This window comes from Rhea americana, unplaced genomic scaffold (assembly GCF_003343005.1).
Source record: "Rhea americana isolate MKP2758 unplaced genomic scaffold, rheAme1 scaffold_7, whole genome shotgun sequence".
In the NCBI taxonomy this organism is placed as follows: domain Eukaryota; kingdom Metazoa; phylum Chordata; class Aves; order Rheiformes; family Rheidae; genus Rhea; species Rhea americana.
Genome location: NW_028186867.1, coordinates 5,225,993 through 5,252,549, shown reverse-complemented (window position 1 = coordinate 5,252,549; position 26,557 = coordinate 5,225,993).

The window sequence follows — 26,557 nt, the reverse complement described above, 5'->3', positions numbered from 1 at the left end:
CAAGATTTGAATTTATGCCTCTAGATATCTTCCTAAATAGCTTAATTAAGTGGGAAAAAGTGAACTTCTAAAAGTGAAGTATCTAAGCAATGTTTGAGGATCTAACTRTTTTATATATATATGGGGAAAAATATATTAAACTAAAGCCAACACTCCTTTTTAAAGTTTATTGGTGTTTTGGAAGAAYTACATTCTCTTAGATCCTTACAGTGAAAAGGAAGGTAAAAAAAAATTCCACTGTGTATCACATGTTTGAACATTCCTGAAGCATATTACCAATCTGTGGGCATGAGAGAACAGAAGTTAAAAAAAAATAAAAAGGACTAGAATAAATCAAAATTAAAATAAATAAGTTCTACTTCAGCATGAGAAATATGTTCTTGGAAGCCACTCAGCCTTGTAAACAAACTGTTAATCTGTTCAGAGTTAGCAAAGAACAAATGTACAGGCCATGTCAAACTACATTAAATTGTTTGTTATGAGCTAAATGAATGACAATAAAAGCTTTAGAACCTTTAACGCCTGAGCAGCTTTTCATCTATTTTCTTTCTTACTTTTCTCTTTGCCCAAATGATAGACTAACTCATTGCTTTCTTCTTCATCACCTTTACCTTGCGATGTGAGAGATAGCTCTTTAATAAAAAGGTCAAAAAAATTAGGAACTGTGGACTTCAGGTCAGARGGTGGACTTGTTTAACAAATTCACAAAATATTTCCACAGTAAGCTTTCCTCTAGCAAAGCTAAGGAGCAAGAAAAAAACGAAACAAGATTACAAATGTGTGTACTTATCATCCCTTAAATGTCCTATCATTTGTGGCTTTCTTCAACAATTACAATTGCAGCAGTTGGTTTTAGAAGAGCATATACTACTATCAGACTAGAAATTACACTGTGCAGACTGCATCTCTGGGTCTTCATTTCAGAAACGTACTTTAATTATATCTGTCGTACATCCTCTTAAACAGATGTTGATGCTTCCTATAAAATATTGAAACAATGATTTTTAATAACCTTTTCTACAGTGTTCTTTGCAGATTCAGCTTTATGGCACTGCACACTATTTTCCTGGGATGCTGTGTGTGTCACAGCTGGGTATTGTCCACAGAGGGTCTCCGTTAAGGTCGCTTAAGCTGAATGCTGAATGTAGGTGCAAGCAAAGCAGATAGTTGCAATGCTCTGTGCTATGACACCGCTGATTTCTTCCTCTCTGCCAGGGCCTGGAAAGCCAATCTTCTTGTTATTGCTGCAGGAGCTGCTGGGGGACGTGGCTTTTCCAGGAGCTCCATTCTCCGTTGTTGCCTCTACTATTCCTTTGAAGACAGTATCAACTGYTCAGATGTGCCTTTGTGACTCTGTCCTCTCTTTTCCAGCTCAGGGGCTTTGTTTGACCCTGCTCACGTTGTCTGTGAAATGGGCAGCATCCTCCAGAAAAAGTCAACTTCCCGTTTTGCCTCTACRGCTGAGAAGCCTAAAAGCTGGTTCTGCGTGGCCCCTGCCCCTTCGCATATGTTTGACTCTGCAAATTGACAGTTGACTTAAACCACTTTTGCAATTCACTAATTTTGTCTGTTAAAGCAAATATCATGGGCAGTTTGCAGTTCTCACGCCAAAGAGGCTTTTACCTGCTGTGTAATCCCAGCCTTCTTGCTGTCAGTTGTGCCCCTAGATTCAATTAGTGATTAAGGGATGCACTTAGTAAAAGACTGACAGTAGAGAACTCTGTTTAGCTAAATGCTCATTATAATTCCCGATTCCCTGCAAACATTTTATATTTGTTTAATGAAATATTTGACATTCTTATGCACTGCTACATACAAGTCAGTGATAGTTTCATAATGGTGATCAGCTGTGCTGTGCACTCTAAATGAATATAAGACCTCTTTGAAACAGCCAGCATATGCTTTACTGCAAGAGTGTTATGCTTGTCAGTCATTTTAGGAGTAATCAATCTAAGTATAGCGACTTAAATTTTAACAATTGTGGATCTGCAAGATTTTCATAAAATAAAAAGAGATATCATTTAAGAACATTTATGCAAAAATGGATTCCTAGGTCTCTGCAGCCCTTTTAATTAAACAATGTTGTGTTATACCACACTAGATTCATTAATGAGAGCTGGACTTATGCTCATGATAACTCCAATAGTATACTCTGTCTTTTCTTAAACACTTCAYTAAATTGAGGAAGGTAACCATACCCCTTACTTGATTTTCTTCAGTTTCCACTAGAAGAAGAAACAAAGTCAATTTTTCATTTATCATTTTATTTAGTTTTTGATATAATTCTGGGGTCTGTTCTCGTAGAAAACTCAGCCAACCATTCTGAACGTTGCAATAATCACAGTCTTTTCAGTCATGTGGTCTGTTTAAAGGCTATCCACTCAGCAAGTGTTAACCTTYATTGCCTCTATGCCCACTTACAGAACTGAATATTAAAACTATCCTAGCATTATACCTAATTAGTTAATCACAATCTGTTCTGAAATAGTAGAGTTTGTTTAAGGGGACATCCCCATATAAGTACTATGCAGAGGATGTCTGAAGTTCAGCTTTCCCCTATACAAAAGTACTACACTACAAAATCAGGATGCAAGTAATATTCTATAACTGGAGTTCACGCAATATATGAAGAAATGTAAAAGCTGCATGAAAAATGTTGTCTGCTGTTTATTTAGAGTGTTAATAATAATGTTATTAAGTGCCTAAATTTGAATTGGCAATTTCTTTTTATTTTTAACTCTATTCTTTTACAAACGTAATAAAGCAAAGGCATCTCTTCCCTCATGAGAAAGTATTACAGACTTCAGTAACATAGCAGAAGCAGTCAGTCAGCGTGTACACAGCAAGAATAGTGAAAGATTTCACATACCCTATCTGTTAGATAGCTTATCCAATAATTCTCTAGCTAACATCTTCTAGCTTCAGTAAATATATACTCATTTAAAAGCATGAATTAAATGTCCTTATTTAAAGGTAAGGTTGAGATGATATCTCACATAGCATCTTCAGAACTTCTGTTAAAAGCCCTGGATTGCACACTGCAGGGATATACTGACTTTGGAAATGCTTCTAACATCCTCTATGTTTTTACTATCAGCCACACTCCAGGAACTGAGAAAAAAAAAAAAAAGTCTCAAATTATCTAGAAAGACACTTGCCATACTAAGAAAGTGAGGTTGCCAATAGCACTCTGTATTTTTCAATTCCACTTCTTGATGATCTGATAAAATGCCAAACTGCAGGAGATGGAGAGAAATTTTGCTAATAGTTTTCAGAATAAAAGCAGAAATCGTTTTGATCAGTAGAGCATTTCTTTTTGGCAATTTATTTATTTTAGGCTTTTTTTTTTTTTTTTTTTTTAAGATCATAATGCTAATGTACAGCAGGAGTTTTCTTAACTTGCATAATTCTGGTTGTTCAATCATGTTGTATGGTTGTTTGGTAAGTGGAACTTGAAGTTCCTGAAATAGATGCAGTCAGTGGAAACTGATGATTGCCATGTCAAATACAAAACAAAACAAGCTGCTTATGTTTCTTGTAATCTTCAAAAAAATCTGCAAAGTTATAGAAGAGGTTTTCTCTGTTCTGACAGATGGTGACCTTTCCCATTAATTGTGAGCATACAAGCACAGTTGGATTTTTATTGGCAGGCAAAAGCCTTAAAAACTTTCTGGCTTGGCAGAAGCGAAATAAAATAAATAATGTGTGGATCATCTGTTCCTGCTCTGCCTACAGAAGGAACCCTTGACAGAGGTAGATCCTTTTCCAGAAAGACTCTATTCAGGTATTTGTATAGCATTGTATATCTCTGTCCTGAACAAAAGCATTGTACAAAGCCAAGATCCACAAACATGAGGAGAGGAGTGAATTGTGATAAGAGAAAGGGAACCAGTCATAAGTCAGGGARTACTCACATCATTTGTAATACATGATTAGCTGACTTACCTGGCTGTACAAACTGTTTTATCAGGGCCATATACTTGAAATTCAAGGAATAGCTTGTGATATTTATTGGTACATCACCAATAATACTATACTTCAAAATAGTGAGATCTACAATTATTAAATTGTAGAATATGCTCTCTTGAGAAATGAGGAGTGYGCATTCCAGCTAACTAGTTCAAAACATTTTTAAGAAGCTTGTATATGGCAGACACCCCAAACTGACAAAAGGTTGTGGGGATTAATGAAAGAGGCACTTGCAATATGGCTTTTAAAGAATACATCTGTCATATACACTATTTATAGGTCATCAATAGTCTCTAGGAAGAGCTAACAGTGAAGTAGAGAATATGAGTGTAATGACCACAAAACAATCTGAGCATTTTACCATGAATTTTTCTTATGAGATAATGATATATAAAATATATCATATCAATATAGCATTCTGGGAAATTGCATCATATTCTCTGCTCCTCAGACTAAGCCTTACATACTTTGCCTTTATCTTACTGGTACTAAATTATGGCATTCAAATTTTCATCTACACTGAAAAAAGGATTGGAAAAGAAACTCTTGGAAAAAACAGGAGTCCAAAAATGAAGTCCAGGAACATGAAAAACAGAAGGCCAGTAAGATGAAACCACAGTCATAAACTTTTTGAGAAGAGTGAGAAAAAAGCTATCAAAAGGGGAAGGTCAGAGAATAGTTAGAGTCCTTCTTGAATAAGAAAAAAGAAACAAGAAAAAAAAAAAGATACTTCAGAACTAATTTCTGAAAAACACAGGGACAATTCCAATCCTCTTGTATTTCTGAAACATTGGAAAAAATGCAATGGAATAACTATGGCAGTCATATTTAAATCTGAGCTAATTTTTATATTTCTATTTCCAGCTGCTTTTCCAAATGTATAATCAACAGCTTAATGATCGGATAGCAGACAGCCCTTTCTTGAAGTAGCGAAGGGAGGAAAATTAGTTTTAGATTTATTTAATATTGACTGTGAAACACCGAGGTAAAATATAATCTAGTGAATTTTTACTTCCACAAAGCTGACAAATCCAAATAGATAGATGTTTGATTATAGATTTGTCTCTCTAACTCAAGAGAAGTTTGGAATCTCAGGAGTTTCACTACTTTGGTAGCTTGGTATCTTCAAGCCCTGGGAAAAAAGTGAAGTCCACTTGGAGCAAAAGGAGACTGGTATTACACTGCATTTGGTAAACTTAATTTATTACAAACGTCACGTATTCCAGTAAAGTTTAGGAAACACTGGTGCAGACTGTACAGAACCATAAGCAAGAATAATATGAGCTCAAAGAAAAAAAAATGTCTTAGTTTAACTCGACTGCCATTGCAAATAGATTGCAAGTCCCACAACAAAATAGTGGCTTGACTTATTTGTTAAGCATTTAACAGAGAAAGATTTAAAGCAAAAATTCTTTTTCTTATCAATGATGTTAGGCTGAAGAGCAGATAAAAGCATAAATGAAGAAAAAGGCAAATGATAATGTTTTCATTATTGTGGCTATAACCTCACAGTAAGTCAGAGCATTCATCTAAAAGAACAGAGACCTGATTGCCCATCATTATATATTCATATCATGTAATCCATGGAGCAGAGACTACAATTAAAATATCTCTTCTTCCAAATGTGTGCTTCAACAACAAAACTCTCTGTGTAGCTCAACATATATTCAGTAAATATGTGGTGAATATAGATGTTGAATTATGTCCTGCAGAAACCTGAGGGGAAAACCTTGTTCTTTGTATGTATGAATTAAGCTTAAGTGCTCATCTGCTCAAAATTCTCTGGTCATGAGAGGTCTGAGCACAGTTAGTTAATGTTATGAAGGTGATGTTAAGGGCTCAAAGAAAGGTGCTGAGTGCTATATGAGGTTCATGGGACGTCTGAGATATCTGCACATGAGTAACAGATATGACACAAGGCCAAGGAAATGGTTGTGGAAGCCAGGAAGGATACCTCACAATGTCTAAAATGACACTAGAAAGCAAAGTTTAGGAAATAAAATSCTGCTGTAAGTGTCTAAAGTCTTATTACAGTGAATGGAGTTACACATCCCCACAGAGAATGGGAACAGTTCCTGACAATAGGTTGGCTTTCACCAGTCTTTTGAAATAATAAAGATGATTTGGGGAATTACAGGCCAGTTAGCTTCATCCAGTGCCTGAAAAAAAATCATGGAGCCAGTCACATGAAGGTGATTGGGAACAACTAATATGGATTTACTAAGGGTAAATCCTGCCTGACCAACCTGGTTGCCTTCTGCGATGAAATAACTACATCTGCGGATGAGTGGAGAGCAGTGAATGTCATCCAGCTTTTCTTTAGCCAGGCTTTAAACATGATCTCCCACAATATCCTTGTATCCAAGTTGGGATGTGACAGATAGATTATTAGCTGGTGAAAAACTGGCTGGATTGTTATACTTAATAGTAGTTAGATGTTCATACTCTACCCTGAAGTCAGTTTCAAGTGGAGGACCTCAAGTGTCTATCCTGGGACATGTCGTGCTTCATATCTTTTCCAGTGGCCTGGAAGAGGACAGAGAATGTACTCTCATCAAATCTGGAGGGGACTAGTCAGTACGTTCAAAGGCAGGGGTGCTATTCAGAGTGATCAAAACAGGCTGAAGGGTCAAAATAGAATTCATTGAGGGTCAAAAGAGGTCAAAAAGAATTTCATTAAATTCAAGAACGTTGYAAAGTCCTGTATGTTGAATGGACTAACTACACCAGTGGAACAGGCTAACGATGGATAGGCTGGGGAGCAGCTCTGATGAAAAGGCCTGGAGGTGCTGGTGGGCAGCAAGATGAATGTGCATCAGCAATGTACCTTAGCAGAGATGAAGGCAAACAGCATCCTGGGAATCCTAGACTGTATTGATGGAAGCACAGCCAGGAAACTGAGGGAAGTGACTATACCCCTTTTCTCAGTACTCCTCAGACCATGTTCATGCACATAAAGATTTGGGCTCTCTAGTTATTCAGTCACTTATACCTGGCATTGGTACCATTTACCGTGCCCTTGGAYGGATCTACCAGCAGCATGTGCTCAGCGGCACCTCAATGGCAATATATGCCTATATTTAGTCATCTGAGCTGAGCTTTTAATTTCCACTGACTTAAACAGAAGCTTAGCTGTCRCTTAGATACTATATATGGATGTCCTAACCTGGAGCTGAGTCCCATCATAGCTGCCTTCTGAATAAATCGCATAATGATGGAAGTTTTAAGGGCTGAAGCACCTAAAAGGGAGAACAGATAAGATCCATGGTTACTCTTATTTTTTTTGTAGAAGTAGTCCTAAATATTTGAGGGAGCAGATTAAAACTCCTCATGAGAAATCTACATGAAGAATTGAGGATAAGTAAATATCTGCCCATTTGGCCTTGCAGTACTGAATAATAAAGTCTGAATGACTTTTCAAATCTGGGCCCTTGCAGCTGACTGGAGGATTGAAATTAAATATGGATATATTTAACATTTTTGTGAATATGTAAAGCAGAAGACAGCAATCTGCAACTGGTATCAAACTGTGAACAAATCAATGTTGTTTGAGAAAACTAGCCTAGTGAGCTAAAATAAGTGAATAAATTAATATTAAGGTTCATTTAGTAAAATAGATATGATTCTTTYATTTTCTGAGAAAATATTCCAAAATGCCTTACTGTAATTACTTCTGTGTGGGATTAATTATAGATGACTTCTATATGGACATCTATCTTTCAAAAGCTCCTCTAAGAAGTTCAGCCTAAATATGTCTTGGATGGTTTAAGAGAAGACAAAAGAGGAGGAAAATAGTTATAATCTGACAGCCAGGACAGAGAAGAATTAATTAATATCTACAAATATAAATAAACATTAGAGGACAATATTAMGGAAAAAAATATTTAATCTGAAAAACAAATGCTATTTCCAGATAGTGATTGCCAGTATGTGGAATAACCTCCCAAGAGAAGAAAAACTTTTAATTCTATATTGTAATAAAATGTTAAGAATACAATTCAGATTAAAAATATATATATATTCTATAGCAAGAAGATGTCTTAAACACTGCCACAGATCTTTCCACCTCTAACTTCCATGCTCCTATGACTCAACACAATTTTAGAATAACATTTCAATTATATTCCTATTGTAGATACTCAGATGGGAAAGTGAAGGAAAAGCAAGATTTCTAGCTATGTAAGTGTGATAGCACCAGCTGACGCCTACAGTTACAACATTACCAGCTGAAATTAGTAATGTGTCTGTGTTCCAAGACATCATTTTTCATTTAAATGTCAAAAAATATATTTTATTATTGATACCCTCATCTTCTGTGCTTCTGCTATTTGTGAAACTAGAAGTTATAGTCTTCAKGATATATTCTCGCTTTTTGTATAATTTAGGCCATGGATTAAGCTGTCACAGCTTCAAGTATGTGCATTTTTAAGCAGTACAGTCTCATTGTAATGAACAGCAGCTAATTTGGATTATGTAATGAACTGGCTGTTTCAAGCATTACAACAGTCAAGTTAGCACTCTGGGAGTGCTAACTCTCGGGACATTCAGGTTCTTCAGGTCAATTCAGAATTGATTGTTTTACTCTTCTCTTCTTTATTTGAAGTGTAAGCCTTAAAGAATGTAAGGAGATAGTTGTCTTTGTACTCCTCTGACTATGTAGTGTATGTAGGTATGAATATTTCTTTTTTCTGTAGGAATAACTTTTAAAGATTTTGCACCCAGTGTTGATTTGTGCATTCTATGTGTGAGAACATTTTGCTGCCTCAATGGACTGAGAACATGTGATTGCTGTAAGGAGGTGAGATGGACGGTRGTAGTAGTAGTAACTTGTATAGTTGCACGAGTAATTTATTAATACAAAATGAAGTCTTTGGCTGTGCTTTAAGGGAGGATGTATTAAGTGTAGGTCAAGCCATTTATTGSTTATCAGTGCCATCTCGAAGAGCAACACAAAAACTCATCAAGCAGTTTTCAGCTAAGCTGAATGACATGTGTAAAGAGTTTGGAAGTGGTTCACATTGGGTCACCATGGTTCCCATGGGTCAGACATTCTCTTTTACAAAGTAGAGTAGAGTCTGTATGTCCCAGAAATATAGCCAGTGCTTCTCAGAATACTTTGATTCATAGTTTTAAAGGCCAAAATGCAATCACAGTTATGGTCCAATCTGATCATCCATATACTAGAGGTTKTAAGGTACAACTTAATTAGTTCTTGCTTCAAACAGAGCAGTCATTTAAAATATTTAAAGTCCAAACTTTGTAAAAAAATACCAAAATTCAATGATGGAAAATCTACTATAGCTCTGGGTAAATTAGAATCCATCAGTCATTTCTCTTCTCTTGTAAATTTTCCAGAGAAAGTGAATATTATTGGGAGTACTTTCAGACATATCACATTAACAAAAAAGACAAAGGATTAAATACCTTATGGGCTTGAAAAATGTTAATGGCAGTCCTAGACAAAGAGTCAGTTCTGTTTTACTTTATGTTTTTCCTGAAGAAGTAATGTTTTAATGTTCTAGAAAGAAGAGTTTTGTAACACAGGAGAGAAAGCTTTGGCACTGCTGTCAGCTCTGATGAAGGAGAATCGAGGATTTCACCTTCAAAGTYGAGAGGGAGATGAATAGCTGGTGATAGCAAGGATAAATGAGAAGCCAATGCAGTCAGACAAACACTCGTCCTTAGTGGCCTGACAGAAGCTATTAAGATTCACCCTGCAGTTCTCATTTTCACACTAGCAGGGTGAGTGAACATCGAAAGATCACATAACAAGCCATCGACGCAGCCTCCGGGCATGGGCTTCACCAGCAGCAAGTTGTGTGTTATGGATTACTATTGTGATGGCTCTGATGTGAATTCCAATAAAATGTATTGTGGAAAATAACTCAGTGTGGGAGGTTCATCTACTCCCTATATTAATCCCATATATTCCCAGAACTGCTGTCAAGGATATCCCATAGTAATAAATAATTGACAAATTATGTCATTTGATACTGCTTCTCCTCAGTTTTACATCACAGTCTTCTATCAATACTGTAAGAAAATGTATGGGGATGTGCATTTTGGAGGCCAACTTGCAGCAGTCAGTCATGCTAAATCAGCAGAAAACTTGACCCTTTGCTCTTTATAAATATTCTAGCTGGTTACTGTGGCCTTTCCATAGTAATGAAGGTCTTAAGTAACAATCTTCTTATTTTGCAAGATGGGAACTTTGAAAAAGAAAGATGAAACAAAAACTCCATAAGATAATCTTATAGTAGGGATAAGATCCCACCCCTAGTGCCTTCCTACCCGACCATTTCTTTTTTCTTACTGCCAGGCTTACTTAACGAAAAAGAGACACAAAGAAAACTCAGACTTTGATTTTATTTCTTCTCACATAGTAACTGTACTTTTCATACKATCATTTCTGTGAAGTCTACTTCATCAAAAGTTTAGCATACCACAGCTTTTACACACATTTTGGATACCTGAAGCTGATTAGCAGCAAGACATTGCTCTTGAAGCCCAGTTTGACTGTAATGCAATAAGAGTTATCAAACAACCAGTGTGGGATCGGTTGCGATGGAGAGATGAAATGGCTAGTACAGTGCACCGGTAGGAGTTTTCCTCCGAGTGCCTCAACCCACTTGTCTCAGATTCTCACTGATTTTTCAAAGGAAGTTGTTGCTGTTTGCCTGGTATGTTTTACCCCTTTCTTACAGATATATCTGTGCCAAAGACTGAGTTAGAGTCCTTCCTTAGCAGTCTTTCTTCTTCCAGAGAGGCATTTGAACAAGGTGTTACTGGGACCAGACGAAGAGAAACAGAGGGCTCACACCTCTATTGGTGCAGAGGACTCTACTGGTGCAAGCTATTGCACTTGTAGAAAAGAAGCTGATGGGCATCACTGGGACAACAGGCACTGCTGAACAACTTGAGAGACCTTTTCTAGAATAAGGTCCTTATGGATCCTGCGCATTTCTCCGATGTCTTTTTCACATTATTGTATCTGCTCAGAAAGATTCATACAAAGGCATCTCAAATTTGATCAGCTTCAAGGGTCTACTCTGAGCTTTTTCTCTGCAAATTTGGGAGCTAGAAATGTTGATTAGAAAAAGGCTTTTATTTTACTGTGTTTTTTTTAAAATGAAAACAGGCTTTAAACTAGAGCAGTCAGCAACATTTCAGCAGAACTTCCTATTTTCTTTGATAAAAATTGCTATGTTTGTATAAAATGTTTTTATACATGAATAAAATCAGGCAAATTTCTTGTTTAAAGCATAGACTTTATGACTAGAAAATAAAATGAAGATATCTCAGTTGTCTAATTGTTGGATGCGGACTGAAGTCCTTTTTGCCGGTGAGATATAAGGTATACCTGACAGCAGATCATCTCGAAAGTTGTCAGAGGTGTTCAGTTATGCACCACAATAGTAATAATAACAGTATCCTTCCAAATTTTAGAAGTAGGGTTATTTTAGCCATTCTTTTGTCAGTAGCTGTAGCCTGTTCACTCAAGCAGAGTATGACTTTTTCTTCTAACCATTCTCCACTCAACCTGCCAACTCTTTTTTTTTTTTTTTTTTTTTTTTTTTTTTGTCCTTATTACTGTGGTACATACCAATAGCATCATTAATGAGAATGAAGAGAAGATGTCTTGTCACAGCTGAATTCAAGCTAGCAAACATCTATATCCAMTGTCAAACTAATAGAAGTTTTGCAACTGTGAATAAAATGTCTAATAGAGTCTATTTTTTCTTGTTTGTCCTGCTTTTTTCTCTAAGCATGTTTCAGATTATTTTATGCGTTATGAAATAGKGCAGCTGGATTTCACTTTGATTTGTCCAATATTCAGAGTTTACAAGTGTTTTCTATGCTATTTTACTGTCTGGAGATCGTAAATTGGCAAGATATTTTTCAGTATGAGACACTGGCATTGACAGAAAGCATTAATTTGCAGGCCTTTTTGCAGCTGGAAATAATTCATACACAAAATAAATYAAAGAGACCTAAATGTCCTCTCTCTTATACAAGTTTACACAAGTGTAAACCAGAATTACTATAATAAAGTCAGTGAAACTATATTACTCTAAAAGCAAACTAAATGAGGAAAGATTCTTACCCTCAGACACTGACACTTTGATGAGAACAACCTGTGACTTTTTTTTTTCCTTCATATATTTCTTATATTGGCGTATGTTTACTTCAGTATGACCTGGATGATCCAACAGGGCATGAACAATGCAATATAAAGTGCTCTTGATTTTGTAGTATGTGATATATTTCATTAGTGAAGTGTAATTATTTGCAGAACTACTCAAACATAATTTAGGGAGTTTTTGAAGCAAGCTATCTAATGGTTCATTATTTTCACACTTCAGTCCCCTGCAAAGCACACCTGCAGGTTAAAAAGGCTCTGAGAACCCAGATGCCTATAACTGATAGAGTTTCTTTTATATTTACATATAGAGATGATGATATAATTCCAGTACACTTTAATAATTTAACTGCTGAGAGTGATGAAGAGTACAATTTAAATATCTAATATATTTCAAATATTCTTGGAAATAGACTTTAAAATAAGATTATTTTTGACTCAAAACTCAAAGGTAATGCTTTATGGATCAAAAACAGAGAACAGAAAATATTTTTGTTCTTTRTCAAAGAGAGGTCAAGCTTTAGATATTGTCTTGTCCACTCTGGAGATGGCACTAGACATGGTGTGAAATGAAGCTTGTTTTGGATTTCAGTCATTGATTTTCATCAATAACTTTATGCTTTTAAATCAGAATGGATCATTTCTCTAAGCTAGAGCACAACTTTTATTCTGAATGAGTTTGTTCAGTGGCCAAGCTAACATAGTCATATTTCTGTAGCACTACACCTAGTCTAAAAACATTTGCCATATCCAGCTGTGGTACACATCTCTCCATAATGCATTCACAAGAGCTTCAGTTTGGTTGGTCTTTGGATCACCTGTCATTCCCTTCTATCCTGGGAGGAACTCTATGGCAAAAGAAAGAAAATAACTTCTTGTCTATTCAAAGCTTTTCACAGTCATCTCTAAAAAAAATAGGCCCAACATCACTTTTAGTCTAAGGTATCTGAAGAACAGCCAACATTAATTTCTGCTTCAGTAATAAACTATAGGAATATTATKCTTTCACTGATCTTTTAATTTCATTACTGCCTACAATCCTTTCTGCTGTTAGCAATGTCTGTTAGTTAGATGTTTAAGTGTGCTTTCATCTCCTTTTTCACACAATTTCCAATATTTTCATTTTRGTTGCAACTATTTATTACTTACATTTACTCCAACACATCAAGGGCTAGTACGAATCTAATAAAGCATTAAAGTAAACCCTTGGTTTCTAGGATTTTCTTTCTATGATAGGTGATCTAGTAAAGTGAGATATTCATATTTCCTTACAGCACCACAGAAAATATCTGATGCAGTCTTCTGTCTGCCTTCAACCATTTAGATTAAAACTATTTTGTTCTTTTATGTGAGAATATCCCACCTTTTTATTGACATATTTATTCACACTCTTTCATGCATATATGCCATCACAAATGCAATTCAGTAAAAAGAAAAACAATTTGGATTTTGCCTGTGTGTAGAGGGATGAATATTTAACTTTTTGGATAAGGGGGAGGAGGGTTAGGGAAAAAGTTTACATGCCTCAGGGAAATGGGAAGGCYCTCACACTYGTGAGAAAGCTGGATGACTAGTGACCAGGCTAAAGTAMTAGTACAAAGCACATGGAACCTGGGAAATAAACAGAGGAATTGTGAATTTGTGTGCAATCTCAGAAATAGAGATGTGAAGGAATAGCCTACATGATTGGAGATCTGCAATGGATAGATATAGGCTTTTTAGGAAAGACTGACAAGGAAGATGGAAATGCACTGTACACAATTCAAATTCATGGGCTCTGTTATGCAAGGGTCAACAGGCTTGTTGAGAGCTTGTGCGTCAGGATCAGCTAAGAAAGCAGAAGGAGGGATGTCATCATGGATATCTGCTATAGATAGTCCAATCAAAAAGAGGAAGTGAATAAAGCCTTCTTTTAGCAAGTGGAAGAAGTCTCACAGTTGAAGTCCTTGGTTCTCAGGAGGACTTCAGCAACCACAACATCTCCTGGGAAGGCGACACGGCAGGGCATAAGCAATTTCTCAATCAGGAGATTTCTCAAATGCTGTTCTGTTTAGAGAGTTTTTTTAACACAGGTGTTGAATGAACATATAAAGGGATGAACTCTTCCTAATCTGGTACATATGAAGAAAGAAGCAGTTGAGAATGTGATAGTTAATGGCAGCTGGGGACATAGTAGTTGATGCAGAGGATATTAAGAGCCTATGAAAAGCAAGGAAGGTAACTAGCAGACTAAATACTTCAGCTTTCAGAAGACCTCAGTTTCCTGAAGGAACTGGTAGACGAGATTCTGTGCATCAGGGCCCTGAGTGTGCAATCTTCCTCCTCCACCAACCCCTCAGGGTCTGCTACCTTGATGTGCTGGCTGAGCTCCTGGATCAAACTCCTGCTGATAACCTAACAGCCAAAATAACTGTCTCTGTGAGTGAGAGGAGTGAACCTTTTTTTTTTTTTTTGACTTTAGCCAGGTTTTTGAGATGGTCTACCAGTAACATCCTCATTGACAAATTAGAGATATGGACTGGATAGGTATACTATCAGCTGTGTGGAAAACTGCCTGGCTCAAAAGGTAGGGGTCAACAGTGCAAAGTCTGGCTGTCAACTTGTTACAGGTAGAGTTCCTCAAGAGAGAGCATAGTGACGGATGCTCTTTAAGGGTTCATTCATGCCTGGGGCGATGGACTAGAACATATGCTCTGCAATCTGAGTGAAAAGGCTGATGTGCTGGAGGGCAGGGCTGACTTGACAGGCTGCAAGAATGGGTCAACAGTTCCTCTGAAAGTTCAGCATAGGCAAATTCTTGCACAATGCACCTGAGACAGAAGAAACTAGGTTTCAGCAGGAGCTGGAGCCTACTCAGCTGGAAAGCAGCTCTGCAGAAAAGGACTTGGGGTTGCCAGGTGGAAAAGAGCCAACAGCCCTGCAGGCTAACTGCTCACCAGGCTGCTTTAGCAAGAGCAAAGCCAGCATATCAAGGGAAATGATTACTCCAAATTTCCTACTCAGGACTGATGAGGCAGCATCTTCACTGGGCRCCTCTGGTTTTGGGTTCCCAGTACAAAAGAGATTTTGACAAACGGGAGACATTGCAGCAGAGGGCTAATAAGCTGATGGGAGACTGGAACACACAGCTTACAGATAGAAGCAAAGGAAGTGGCATTTGTTTAGGCTGGAAAAGAGAAAGCCAAAGGAAAATCTCATTGCAGTTTTTTACTACATATTACAGGGTTTATAGGGAAGACAGTGCCAGACTCTTTCCAGAGAAGCACAGCAGAAAGGGCAGGAGATAAGGGATCCAAGTTACAAAAAATAAATTCAGAACGGACATGAAGAAAATAGTCTTCACAGTGATAATGGTTGCCCAGAGAGGATGTCGAATCCTCGAAGCTTTTCAAAATCAAATTAGACAAGGTCCTGCTCTAACTTTGAGGTTAGCCTTGTTTTGAACAGGAACTTGGACTAGATGACTTCCAGACATCCCCTTCAACTGACCTTTTTCTTTGATTATCTGATTAAGATCAAATTGCCCTAACTGTAAGCACCATAAAGGTCTGACAATTTTAGTCTAGCACTGGAGAAAGGAGACAAATTTTTGCATTGGATYCTGCAGGTTTAAGGCTTAGCAGTGGAAATCATCAGATTTGATTGACCAGGAGGGCACTGATGTTTACCTGGGCATTAGTGAAGAATAAAACCAAATCCATTAAGCACTTTCAGGACTAGAGAAACATGCCTGAATGCTTATATGCTGTCAAGCAGCTATCTGAGAAACTTGTCAGCAACAAACAAGATATAGATGCAATTTAGAATTGTATAAAGCAAGTTTCTACAATGAAAATTTTGACAAGTGATCCCTTTAATTTAGAGGTCAGATACTGAAACTTCTTTATATTTAAAGGACAATGAATATTTTTAAAAGCTGTGACTGTTGATGGATATATTCTATTTACAGTGCAACTGAAGCAGGTCAGCAGGGGTCAGTGCCAAAGCTGGGCAAGTAGTTTGGGAAGAAGCAACAAGAAATAAGTTTTCTGTGTTGCTTTGTSTTTTTTATTGTTGGTTACTTTTTCTTSCCTTCTTCCTAGAGCAGATATGTAAATAGTAGGAAAAAAAAAAAAAAAAAAAAAAAAGTGAATAGGTACAATCTGAAGCCAAACAGTATTTCATTCCATCTATTCATCATCATCCACAGTGCGGGCAAATTATGATAGGCGGTCCTAGAACTGCTTCACACCCTACTAAGCAGCAAATGCTTGAAGGAGAGCTAAAGACATCAAATGAACAGCTGCCAAAGCCAAACATATACATACATACATATATATATATATATATATATATATATATACACACACACACACATATATATATAAAGAAGAACTCAAATCCAACAGGAAAATAGCAAAATTGCCTATCTCAGCTATATCATCCTGGAGCAATAATCAATGTGATAGATAAGAAATGTTTCAAAGATAATGTAGCAACAGTTTCTCAATGGCAGTTTTAAAGGAAAATTTAGAATTGAGAGTGACTTTATGATTATAAACTACAGCAAATAGTCTTAATGAAGTGACTGCTTGGGAAGGAACATGATAAGAAATTAAATAATAAATTGCATAGTTTTATGAGCACTTAACTGYGGAAAATTAACTTACATTTCATAAYATTGCAATAGCAACTACGCGAAGTGGCAAGCACTCTGAATTGAACAGCTACACAGCGAATATGGGTAAATACATTATTCATTACATTTTTTTTCAAAACTTTTTATTAATTATTCAAATACATTCACCTGTATAATCTCTTGTCCTTGTGTAGAAATGCATATGACATTTACTGATTCCTAAGAAAATCAGTAGGAAGTGGGTTCCATTTTGCTCTTTTTTTTTCCAGTGAGGCACTGGATTACATATGCACAAGATGACAAAAACAACTTGAAATAACGTAACTAAATGTGTGTTTTTATATTGAAAACATTTAAGTATAAGACACATCTTGGAGACATGGAGACTGCTGTAAACATAGTCTTAGAACTGCAAAATGATCATGCTCAGAAAGATAATTTGAAAGGGCTGATTTATGTCTTCTGTTGAAGAAAGAAGAAACAAAGGAAGGGTCAAAGAAGGAACAAAAGAACAAAACATGATATGTATATTTGGCAGTAACTACAATATAGCAATCAATTTACCTCAAAAGCCTGTAAATAGTATACTACAGCTAGTAAGTACAGCTATATCTGGACTGTGTTGTCCTTGGGGCATTGTTCATTTACTGCTTGTGATACCTTGGCCCTATGTAYGTACGTTATCACAAAACTGCTCCACCTAAAATGCTGCAGGAATAAAGGTAGTACTTCAAGCACTACCCAACAGCAGGGAGATTCCTATGCAGGGTAGGTCAAGTCTAGCTGCACATAGAGGTATTGGCCATATGGTAAAAGATACTCTCCTACATTATCTATTATGGTCCACTTTCCCCATTTTTCACCAGTGACCTAATTCTTCATAAGCTGGATACCTTAGGCTGGATACTGAGCCTGTTACATTCAAAATATTGTAAGGAGCAGAAGGGAAACACACTTTAAATATAAAGCCAAGAATTTATTACTAGTATAATGAAATCCTAAAAGTCTAATCAAAGAATCATTATTAATTCAGATTTAATTATTGATAAAAAGGAATGTAAAGAAAATAAAGAAGAAAAAGATCAATAATTATAGTAATACAGTTAAAATTGTTATATCCACRCTTTTAGTATCTTCCTTTTTTTTCCCACTGCCCACCCTTTTATTGCCTCTTGGGTCCCGAGGTTGATGGTGCCAGTCTTGCCCAGCAAGCAAAGGGTGCAGGGGGTGGGTTGTGGCTGGTCATCCATCTTCTGGGTTCTTCTCCTTCCTCGAGAAGAGTGTGATGGTCATGGGGTTGTGTCTTCCACCTCTTCTTTTTCCTTTGCTTGGATTCTCTAGGAGTTATGTTTATGTGTTTTCTGACATGCTTTTACATTTTACTCTTTCCTCATTGAAGTCTGCAACTTAACATATGCAAAACACACCAATATTTGGTAAATTGATATCTAATGTTAGGTATATTCTTTTTTCTTTCCTTTTTTTCTTTTCTTTCTTTTTGTTTGTTYGTTTGTTTGTTTTAACCACTAAAACTGTTTCTCTCTAGCTCTAGGTCTGCATTTAACTGACCATYAGTGACCACCAGGTCTCAGACACACTTCTGCAGGTGGTATCACCTACTTCTTGGCCTGGCTACTTTTCATTTTGTGCAAAGGCCAATTCCTAGGAAGAATCACACCACTTAGATAAYCTTTTATTTGCTGCAAGAGTATTTCTTGAGAACATTCTTTCTGTTTTCAAGGGAAGTGATCAAGACAGGGAAAAGATACTGCTACTTGAATATTAAGTTTCATACTAGAAATGTCTCTGGCTATTTTACAACCACCACTGAGTGCCTCCCATTTCTCACCACCAGCTTCTTACTGAGCTTTCTTTTTTAGTAACAGTATCTGCTTTTTTATTTTCTATTTATTTWTTTATTTATTAATAATTAAATCTAATGAATAATGTTTATTTGATGAGACTGTTATGATTTCAGTTATATCTTATCCTTGTATACAAGATGTGTTTCCTTTTTGCCTATAAGAACACATTGAACATAACAAACAGACTGTAGAACTCAAGTCTCTTCAACTTTGAACAGCTCTTATTACAGAATTATTGTATTAAAAGTTTATAATGACATGATCATGTGAGTCACCACAGCCCCAAAATGACTTATGTGCTAATCCAAGGATATGTAAAGATATTGAATTGGTTCATCCTGGCTTGATACAGGTGCATCAAGAGGTGGGGCTGACTGTGAGGTATAAAATATATCTCTCTCCAAAATGTTTCTTCTGAGTCTCCTGCATCACATCAGATTTCTGAAAAATGAGCTCTGAGATACYTCTCTGCCTTTGCTAAGAAAAGGGAACTTTGGTTCCAAAATACTATTTTGAATATCAAACATCAAAAATTAGATTTGGTGAGAYTGGACTTTGCAATGATTAAGTTCTTTTACCTTAATTTCTTGTGTTTGCGAGTTTATAGAATATGATAAGCTAAGGGAATGCCTCCTTGCCAGCTTACATATTCCTAATTTTCCTCCTGAAAATGCAGTAAAGACCAATACTGAATGGTAGTGTTGAATGTGAACAGAACAAAAAGTCATGGCATTCTTGGGCTWATGTAATATGAAAGTTTTATCAAAACAGCAASTTTCTATCATGTCCTATTAGTCTTRCACCATGTTGAGTTAGCTGGTATTTTTTAATATGATTTGAAAGTCAGTAATGGGATGAGACTTTCTTCTATTACCATAACAGATATTAACATGTTGATGTTAATATCATGGTATGGAGGATGATATGACATGATAGAAAATYGCTAATAATAAACTTTACAGCCTCCTTTCTTACTGTAGACAATCTTGACACAACTGAATTTTGCTTTCATAGCTACTTTTTTGAAGACTGTTTTGAGAGGAAGAATGTGATAAAAACTGCCATTAAGTAAACTGATTTCCTCATAAAGAATACATAACTATTCATTCTTTGCAAAGTAAATAGAATTTATATGTCTTCTATTTCTAATAAGTTCTCTTTTATACTCACTTAGTATAATGACTATTCTTATTGATATCTTACCTCATTCTTATTAATATTCTTATCAATATTAATTTTCAACCTTAAATGAAGYTGAAATTTTTAACTGAGCAGTTCTTTAACATTTACTTTTGCTAAACTATTAAATTCAAGATTAAATTCAGAATTTTGTTGTCATTCTTGTGATCATGGAATGGAACTGTTTAACCAGTTCTAATATACATATATAAAATCAAAAAGTTAGTGTTGCACAGCAAGCTTGATTAAAACACTTCCTTAACATTAAGCATTTGATTTTGCACCCTTAYTGGTGCCTCTTAAGGTAAAACCATTTTTGTGTGTATAATCCATAAGTAGAAACAACTTATGTATCAATGTTAGGTTCTTTCATAGGATGTTTATAGCCCAGTACTAYAAAATCTCGCTTAAAAAGTGAATTCATTTTGTTTTCTTTCAATATCTTTAGTTACAAAAATAATTATTAACTTTTRTAATATAGTACTTATAATATTAGATTTGTATAGGTTTTTCCTGGAGAATTTTCAGCCAGACATACTGGTTAATCAGCACTGAACCCATGGGATTTAAGACTGCATTTGAACTTTCAGAACTAGTCTTTAATTTTCTTAAACTGAAACTAATTTCATGAGTGTGATCGCTTATTTGATTCACAAGCACCATGAGCTGATTAGAGCATTCACAAAGGCATTACTGATTTGGTTATCACCTAAATTAAGTCATTATCAACCACCATGTCCTTCCAAACAGCCAGATAAGAATAAAAAGAAGAAATTTTAATTTCAGCTAAACAGGGAAAGAAGAAAAATGGATAGAATAGGAAAAATGGTCATGCAGATTTTACGATTAGAAATAATCCACAAAATACTCACATTCTGGCATCTTGATATTATTTGAATAATTGCATTTGTACACAATTTTTACTCTTTATTTGTAAGTGTGAGATTAGGGATTTCCTTATGCTTTTGATACACAGCAGCATTTCCCRGAAAAAAGTATACAAGCATAAATGGAAACTATAACTAAAATGTTGAATGAAAACCCTATCAATGCCTGGTGCAGAATAGTTAATCTTGGAAACATCACGAGGCTTGAGAATGAGACTGTTGTGACCTCCTCAATGTCAGGCGAGCTCAGGTGTGAGCAGGGTAAGCAGCTTGCCCTGGGTATAGACTAATAGAGTCAGCACCACAGCTGTGGCCTGGGTGCTTATTTTGCTTTTGGAAGAGCATTGTAAAGCCCTTTTATAGAGCTGCTGCTGCTGCTGCTGAGGATCAAGGGGCTGGGATATACGAGGTAATGCTTAGAGTAGGAAGCAGKGAGAGGAGCTATGTGGCTTTTTTCAGGAAGGGAAGAGAAAAGCAGAGTAGAGAAGAGAAAGAGAAGGAAAGATAAAAGAAGTAGTATGCACTTTAAAAACTTTTAAAAATGAAGYGCTTTCAAGTTGCTTTTGGCTTTTGAACAGCAATACCTAAAATAGCATCTAGATATCCAGTCTCTCAAACACAAAGTATTTCTGTAATTCTGCCCCATAAGTGGTTTTCAAAATCCCACTAGGCAGCTACCTTCATCTTTAGTTGCCTACATACCTTTAATATAGCACTCTAAGCCTCCTTTAATTGCTCCTCTGAGTTTTCTACCTCACTGCCACTTTGAATGGATAAATGCATTGAGGATTTGAAGCAGTCTAAAACCCTGGTAATGAGGGAAGAAGGAGTATAGAAATATCACAAATGGACAGACTAAAGAAAGTATTCTTAACTGCTTAAATGAAGCTTCCTCCTTTAGACCACCAGCAGCTTTAATCTCTCAGAGCTGTCAGAAAGACCAATAGCCCTTTTGATGTTCTAGTGTATTCCTGAGTACAGTTATGACCTAATTAATACTGATGAAGGGTAGTTTAATTTGGRACAGAAAGTTTCATGTGAATGATTTAGACAAAAGGAATTCATTGTCCAAGATTTCTCTTATAAAAGATTTATCTTTTGCAAGTTCTAAGTATTTCTCRAAGAGTTTAGTTAAGATTAGTTGGTATGTAAAATATAGTAAAATATATTTTGTCACTAAAAATGTAGCTTTGATAAGAGCTATATCTCTATCTGTATCTATATCTGGAAAGAAGCTTTCAACAAATCTGACCAGCTTTAATAAAACTGACAAACACTGTAGGAATAAAACATAAAGCTAACAGGTCACAAAAGGCTTAAAATGTATGGTCTTGCTCAAGTAAAATGTTCAGATATCTTAAAAGCCAGACACAGCAACAGGTACATTTTAAGACTTAGGGGATTGATCCATCCTAATGTTAGCCGTTTAAGCCTAAGGTAGTTGCTCTACACTCCCTTTGCTACCTATAGTAAGTAATGGACATTCTAAGAGCATGTTTTACACCATATTTTATCAAAACTGTTTTACTGGTTTACATTAGGATAAGACAAACTACAATCTAGAAGTGTTCCTTCTCACAATGTTTTATAAGRGTGGTCCAGAAGAAATGTCAAAACTACCTAAAATCTATCCCTCTACTGATCCCACACTAGAATCTTGAACTTGGGGTAAGCATTGGTGAGTCCTAGCGTATGCATATGCTCTACAGCATTAGTTAAGTCTGAAAGCTCAAAAAAATGAAGAATGTAAAATGCAAATTTTAACTTCAAAAAGTATAGTAGATAGAATCGGTGTTGTGAGGGAAGTATTTTCATCTGCTCAGAAATCTCCTGACAAAAGGCATGGTACTGACTTGGCTGGCAGGCCTCAGTGCTTTCCTTTGCCAGCATATAGTAAACTGTTCGTTACTGGAGTAGCTGAAGATATTGAAGACTGGAGGATCTAAACCCCCTTCACTCTGAGAAGATCCAAATGCCCCTTTCCTACCTTCTGAGAGTGCTTCTGAGTCACCCCCCTACSAGATAGTCTAGGAGACAGTTTAGGAGGAAGATGGATACCCTCTATCTTTCAGACTGAACTGGGAACAATCTGCAGCCAAGAATATGAGACTAATAGATCCAGATGGAGCAAGGAGAGAGAATTAAGATTGCTGTTAAGGGGGTTGAAAGGAGCCTCTGCCTCCAGCAGGCTCTGGGACCGGAGATCCCTGCTGCCTAGCCACTGGAGCCCAGCTCCTTGCACCTGGAGACTGGGCGATCTCTCTGTCCTAGTCCAATGGACATTGCTGCGGCACTCTCATTTGCAGGTTCAGTCAGGAGTGAGGCTGAGTGTTTCAGACACACACACACACACACACACACACACACACACAGAGAGAGAGAGAACATGGCCATAACTGGCTTCACGGATTGCCACGGAGCAGGTTCTGCCTTCAACAATGCCCACATGTAACACTGCCAAAACTCACAACATAAGTACAGACAGCTGCACCCCTTTCCTCCTCACTGTCTAGCAGAAATTAAAGTTCACTAGTGAAAGCGCACAGATCCTCACTCTCCAGTTCACAAGCACATACACATTTGCAGATATCTCGAGTATTAGCATGGCCCCTCTGTCTGCCTGATATCCCTGCCTGGATGCTCAGCCATTTTACCTGCTTTACAGACTTACTACTTGCCAGCACGCGGGCAGTCTAAGCCATGATCCTGCTCCAGATGCTGACACTGAGCTATTTTCACCCCAGCCCCACCACAGCTGGATCATAGATAATAGCTTGTCCCACTCCGGTGGCTGACACTAAGGTCCCACCCACTCCACTGCTTGGCACCATATACGTAGGGACCACCATTGCCCAAGGTCTGACTCTAGCTGGTGGCCCACATACACTCACATTGGTCCCTCCAGTAGCTGCTACTCCTGACACACAGCCCTATAACCCTGCAGTCCCACCAACTACAGATGCTACGACCTTCTCTCGCTCCACTTGCTGGCACCGTAGACACAGGGTGCTCAATCACTTGAAGTCTGACTCCACTTACTGGCCCAAATTTACTTGCTCATGTCTCCCCAGGTGCTSGTACCTAGGCCTGACAACACTCACACATTGGGTAGAGTAAGATTAAACAGAAAGATAGACAAGAAGAGATTTAGTAAGAAGACAGAAGAGACTGCAGTGATCAAGCACAGGGCTCGGTCAGACCRTTGTACTGACCAGCAGCTGCTTCCCTGCAACTAGATCTTTTTAAACACCCTCCTCTCTATTCCTCTTCTTGTTCTTCCCTGATTCTCTTCCCTCAAATATTCCCTAGGAAGTTTGCATAGTCCCATGGGCCTCCTTCTTATTTAAAATTCTTTATTTTTGTCTTATTTCCTCCTCCCTGTCAATTACAAGGCCCAGATTGTCTATGTCTGCAGTTTCTTAATGGCTCATCAGTTACTGACTGGAAACTTTTTGTCTTTGTCATTGTCTCTGTTATTCCCTTGTTTGCCAGGTTAGTATCCCTGTATGGGTTGTTTATGACTTTCCCCTTTACTTATTATCCTTGTTGCACTGAAAAAGTCCTTGGTCAGCTAACCTTAATGAAGCAGATGCTCTCCAGTTCCACACACCCTTACAGCTACATCTCACTCATTATCCCTCATTTTGAAATTATTTGCCTTCTCGATAACTTTAGTGCATAAACAGTCTAAGGAGAAGAGATCAGGACTCCTGCCATTAGCTTTGTGTTCTTGCTCACAGCCTGTAGAAGCATAATTTCTCCTCTTAGACTTTCAATGCTCAGTGAAAAAGGCTAAATCTCTGGAACCACTGAACGACCCTAAAAATTAGTCTGTGTTTGTGTGGGCGATATTGGCTTTTGTCCCTCAGGATTCAAGATTATTGGGATCACCTCCTTAGCACACGCTCCAGTCTCCAATTTAAATAAACATCATTTTAAATTACATCCCCTGCTCCCCCTTAGCCGAGTTAAAAAAAAAATCTACTGTTGGTGCATTCTGTGGTGCATATAACCAGGTCTTTTCTGTGTGGACTCCTCAGRAGCCTTATGCACTCCTTCACCTTAATTTGTGGATCCCACTGAAGTTAGAGGAAGATACAGAGACCTGTGACTATTCTGCATTTTAATAGTATGGTATGGAAAGGGGTATGACTGAGGCTTACAAAACTATCAAGATAGTAAAGTGAAAACAGAACTGTTCATGCAATTCTTCARTACTAAAACTAAAGACAGACCTTGAAACTAGGAGTTAGATTTGAAAGAGATAAAAGAAAAGCTTTTCTGTATAGGTGGTGTGAACTTCTGGAGTTTGCTTCCCCCATTACGCCGATCAGCCACTGTGAAAAGATATTAGACAAAGTCATGGACAAAAGGCCTGTAAATACGTTCTCAAAGGAACAGTCAAGATCATATTTCGTAGTAGTTATGGGCACTAGCACAGCATAAGGGCCCCGCTTGTGTACTGTCTCCCGTTACCACTGCTGGAGTTAGAGTAGGGGCTAGATGGATCATTTTAATGATCCACTAGAGATCCATGTMTTCTGTGACATGTGACAATCCTACATCTCCTTCCCCCAAGCCCAATAGGCAGCTTCATGCAACCCTGTGTTTCAGTGTAGATCTTAGTGCCGAGCTGTTATGAATAAAGCAATTCTGAATATTCAGCGAACAAAGATTGCAGATACTTAGGATAACTGCAGATACTTAGGAAAACTTCCCCTCAGAATAAATTGGTTCAGTATTTCATTCCAGTCACAATAACAAATAATTTCCTTTCCTTTTCCTGTTCTCCCTTTTTTCCCCACTTTTTTCTTGTTTTGTTTTTCTTTTTTTTTCCCCTCATCATTTCCAGTAAACAGTAAAATGCAGAGGTTGAAATGTAACTATAGAAGTAATGTACATTTATATCAAAGCATGTATTTGTTTCATCTAGAAGCTTTTATTTTCCTTTTACAGATCTAAAGTATAATTTTTAAAGTAATGGTTAAAAGAAATGCTGKTTTTTTGCCTGCAACACATACAATTTTGGGGTACAAAACTCATATTGTAAAAAGCCAGCTTTCATCTTTAAAAGATTTYGTATAATATCCCAAGGTTACTACTAAGACATAAGGTACTGCTATGTTTGATGTTGACTAGAAGATCCCATTACTTCTCACCTACTGCCTTCTCAATAACATTGCATCAAACTATTCAAGTAGAACCTCAGTCAAAAAGAAAACACAGTATTATCTGATTTCTAGTATASTGTATTGATGCCATATGCATCAGCATTTGTCAGCTTCCTTTATAATTAGAAGAATTTTATAAGTGATAGTGTCCTGCAGTAGCTCAGCTGGTCAGAGCATGGTGCTGCTAATGCCAAAGTTGTGGGTCCAGTCCCCATATGGGCTACCTGAGGGTTGGACTAGATGATCTCCAGARGTCCCTTCCAACCTTACCATTCTATGATTCTATGATAGTATGTTTTGGGGCAGAAATGAAAAGATTGCCTCCACTCCCATGACAGAACTATCTTGCCTCTAGTAATAACATAGTTAATGTGATGTGCAAATACAATTTTCTTAAAGTCCATGTCAAATATTTTCATTGAAAAAAATAAAACAATCTCAGTAGAGTAGATGAYAAAGTATTTTAACCCTTTTGGTGGATGTATTCACTTTTAAGAAAAAGAATTCTCAGAGCATGAGTAATCTTCCAAGAGCAAAATATTTAGAAAATATTTGACTTCTCTATTGTCTATATGATTTATATCTCCTATATAACCTTGCAGGCACAGTTTATGTTTTATCTTTTGCTGCTATCAGTTACCATTGTCATTTTTACTTTCTCTTTCTATCATATGTATTTAATTCACTCTATTTTGTAAAAGCCTACCTCTGACAAAAGACTAAGCATA